Genomic DNA, 4,586 nt, shown 5'->3' with positions numbered 1-4,586 from the left:
AAATTTAACAAATAATTCAGTTACAACCACACATTGAACACTTCGAGATATATCTTCAGAATTTAATTTTATAACTTCTATTTGGGTATATTTCGGTTCTATAATGAACAAAACTTACATGATTGATAAACACATAAACATGGGTAACCTGGTAGATAATTAATTCCTCATTATACCAAAAGATGGCAGTAAACGTTATTCGCCTATTAGAGGTTATTTCTCTGTTTTATATTACATTGTTTGAAACGCTTCATTACTCCTCTCCGTACTTTTTTTTAATGAGTGTAGTGTTACTTTATAGGGTCAGTAGAAATCTTAAATATTGACATAGAAAAATTGATGAAATTACAACATTTTTATTTAAAGAACCTTAGCCAGGGTTAAATATGAACGAACTGTTATGTTTTATAAGAAAATAGTATTCCTTAAAATAAATATGAATAAAGTTGTTTCTTATGTTTAGATAATACAATATAATGGAAAATAGACGTACCAACTTTTCAGATTCCTGTAATTACAAGTCCGTCCATTTTCCATTATATTGTATTATGTAAACATAAGAAACAACTTTATTCATATTTCTAACACAGGAAGAAACAATATCCAGTGAACTAACTAATGTGTACGAAACGTCAGGACAATCGTGTAGTAAAGAACTTAACGGACCAATTACGAAAGACTTGGACTGTAGAACAACAATAAATAACGAAAAATTATGTGCATCATTGGAAGAAGATTCCGTCAATGTGAACGCTGATGACCAACAACCGTACAGTAATGGTCAAGTTGAACTTCATGTGTCACCAAAAGAAGCTCTTAAAATGAAAGAATTTTACCTTTTATCGATAGTTTCTATTTGCTCCTGTCCATATGTCTGGAAAACAGTAAGAAGGTATTTTTGAACTAAAAATAACTTTCTTTCACTAATCAGGTGAAATTGTGTCAAAACAGTCCTGGTGTTGGTACTTAGTTTGTAACTACAAGTTCTTCTTATTTTATATTAGGTTTGAACACCACAATCAATATTTTCATGCATAAGGTTTTAGTTCCATGCAGTATCTCAAGATGGTTTTTGATGAGTATAATGTTAATTTATTTATGTATTCGTAGTTTGGGAGTTAGAAACTTTCATTATCTCAGAAAAAACAAATTAATATTAAGTTGATATACTTACCTTATAAAAAACATTCACAAACATGAATGGGTAAAAGACGTTTATATCAGACGACACGTTTCTGTCCACTATTGGTTCTTCACCTTGTAAGATAATTTGTCATGAATTAAGCCCACAATCACTCGGCTAAGGGCATGAACAGCTCCAGCTACGATTGTATACACTTTATACAACAAATATTACGTTAATAATTATTAATAACAATACACGTCACTTCGCTTTACACATTCTTTATGGCTCAGCGGTTAACTGGTTTGTAAAGCAAACAACGGGATTATGTTGTTCCCGCGGCAGGGATCAAGACCCGAATTTTATCGTTATAAGCCTTATATCTTGGAGTATCATTACACACATATATTTTCATTTTAGGAAACAGTGAAGTCCCAATCCCTAACCAGGTAACAACATAACCCATTATTTGCTTTGCTCATAAAACGAAAGTAAATCTCTATAATACTACTCTGAGATACGAAAACAGTGAAAAAATTTAAAAATAAAATAAAATTTAGAAAACCACTGTTTCGACAGAATGTTTAAAATAATTCAATATAACGCACAGGAAAGGATTATCCAAATAATATCAGCTCACATAACTAATCAGTCGATTTCATAAGTACTCAGTGTAGTTTTTTCCCAGTGAAATCAAAGGATACAAATGTAAAATATACTTAACACAAAATCAGGACAGAATAATATGTATGGATACTAAAAACCTTGTTTGTAATACACATTATAAAATTGTTCATTGTTTCTTTACCTGTGGTTTCAGGCTTCTTGTATTTTTAATTTGTTTTTTAACTCTATTTACATTGAGTTATATACTTATAAATGTATACTCTTTAGTTAACGATGCTCCTCTTGCTGGGAATAAAGACAGTATTGCTGTTCACTCTGGTGGCGACACCTTATGGAGGAAAAGTGGTGTACATGATCTGGATTTGTGGGCTCTTTGCTGCATCTCCTCTTAGTTATGTTTGTATTCCGGCTGCTGTTGCTGGAGTTTTCGGAACGAAATACACTGCTGAAATTTTTGGAATGGCACATTTTACGTCAGTAAGTTTAGATCAAGGATTACCAACAAGTTGATAAAAACACCATAATATTAATCTTATACTAACGAATCGTATCTTTGCAGGTATTCAAGTAAATGTTTCGCTAAAGAAATAATTCATCTATATAGATAAGTTTGTTTAAAGACCAACCTTCTTATTGAAGGTTTACTTCCATTAAAGAAATGTTATCTTCTAGATTCCAAAATATCAGAAATAATATTGATATCTTGCTACAATACATAAGGTAAACCGTTCGAGTTTTAACTGATATTTCATGACTTTATTCCAGAGAGCTTCTTTCTTTCTCTAGCCTTTAATTCTCCATCGTTTTACTTCATCTTTAGGATGGTTTGCTACGTTTTCTGTGACAGCGACTGTTTCATTCATAGGTAAGATAAGTCAGAATTAGCTCTTCTTATTCCGGGAAAAAAGTGTGTTCGCTTTTACTGTAATTAAAAAGTCTTGATTTCCTTATTTTCTCGTGATTTGTTTCCCTAGTATGTTTTCTCTATATAAGAAATCAAATTATATAACCTTGAAAATACAACGAAACCTTATTTCCAAACTTTACTGATGAAGCAACGTAACATGACTCAAGGTTTAATATTTACTTGTAAAAATCTCATAAATACTTTTATTGGAAAAGAGAAAAACAACCTATATTTTGGCAGATTTTATTTTGAAGTTTCGATCAAGCTATCATGAACAAAAATAAAGCTTAATAAATGTCTGAAATTGACTGAACTAAACTGTTTTTATAAAGTTTAAAAACTGTCGAAATTTGAAACGTTCAAGAGCAAGAAAAACTTTTATATTATTTATGTCCCAGGTGAACTAATTACATCTGGTATTGAGTGAAATGCACCGTCGGTAATAAATATGTTAGCCACCCAGTGGCACAGAGGTATGTCTGCGAACACACAACGCTAGAATTCGGGTTTCGGTACTCGTGGAGAGCAGAGCACAGATAGCCCATTGTATAGCTTAATTACAAACAAACAATAAATATGTTGGACATAAAGTGGTTAAAATATTATTATATACTCTTCTTCTTAGAATCTAATGGTGCAAATAAAAACAAAAGTAGTAATAAAATCACATTAAGCCTAATACTGCTGTCTTGTAGCGAATATAATTAATTAGCGAAATTAATTTCAGTTACCTAATGAATGATAGTATACATTGATTCAGCTTAATATCCATTATTTCTATAATATAAATTATAATAAAATACTTTATATATTAATCACATAAATCTTGTGATTGTGTAAAGATAAAGAATTTTTAATTTCATTCCCTGTACCTTTTTTTTTATCTTTCATAGGGATTCTTGTGACTATACTTTTCCCTGAAACCCATCGTACACAACCATTAATATCAACTAGTATTAATGGAGACAAAGAACAGATTCGTTACGGAGCTGTTAAATATCAGAAGTGAATTTCTGAGCATTTGTCACGTCTCTGTTTGAATTATATCTATTAATAGTGTTTCTAAAGTTTTAACACAAATTCATTATTTTTAGATATTGTTTATTAGTTGTATTTTGTTGTAACTTTACAAATAACTGATTTGGTGATTTACGTAATAAAACTGCAGGTTGTTTTAGTGTAGTATTTACTGAACTAGAAATTTAGGTATCACATATAAATATGGTAATTCTGAATATGGATATTGTTGCGTATCTGCTTGTTTGTTTCTGGTGAAATTCTTTCTGAGGATCTTCAACGATAAAAGTACTTTCTTGATTAAACCAGTTTATTCTTCCTCGATAAAACTTTTAGTACACAGTAGTTCAACAATCAGTACGTTTCTCGTCACTTTAGATTTAACAACTTTTATAATACATGCTATAAATCACAGCGATTCACAATCTCGATATCTTCGCTCTCGACGAGTGAAAAACACACACTTTACGGCTCACTAGCTCGAAACTAACAGAATCATAAATTACACGAAACCCAATGTAACTACTGCTTTCTCTTCATTTATCTCTTCCCCCGCCCTGGCTTTCCTCTGCCTGGCTTATAATACTAACGAAGAGGGCATCTCCAACACACTGGTACTTTCCCGATCATTAGAGAAACTCATTACGCACGCAGCAGCGTCACGTGACTTCCGCTTTCGTAACAATATGTTTTAACATCAATTTTTACAGCTTTCAACAAGTTTTTAATAATATCTTCATTAGACTTATTTTGCAATTTAACGTTTGTGTAGTATCTATTTCATTAATTATTATTTGGCCGTAAAAACGTTTACAGATAAATTTACTGTTGGCCTTATCGATAAATACAATAACATATTTCTTTTGTATTTTACGGATTTTAGCTTTAAATTAAAAAAAAAATTAAATCTAC

At 31.0% G+C, this 4,586-nt stretch overlaps 1 long non-coding RNA gene across 1 annotated transcript; it reads left to right on the top strand.

Annotated features, from left to right (window-relative positions):
• Positions 1-1,962: 1,962 nt before the first annotated feature.
• On the top strand, positions 1,963-3,892 carry LOC111084532. Its single transcript, XR_002609608.1, has 3 exons — positions 1,963-2,227; positions 2,516-2,615; positions 3,551-3,892. It is a non-coding gene; the product is annotated as an uncharacterized LOC111084532 (long non-coding RNA).
• The last annotated feature ends 694 nt before the right edge of the window (positions 3,893-4,586 follow it).

Source organism: Limulus polyphemus, unplaced genomic scaffold (assembly GCF_000517525.1).
Source record: "Limulus polyphemus unplaced genomic scaffold, Limulus_polyphemus-2.1.2 Scaffold78236, whole genome shotgun sequence".
Taxonomy (NCBI): Eukaryota; Metazoa; Arthropoda; class Merostomata; order Xiphosura; family Limulidae; genus Limulus; species Limulus polyphemus.
The sequence above is the reverse complement of the archived record's forward strand: the minus strand, read 5'-3'. Positions and strand labels throughout refer to the sequence as shown.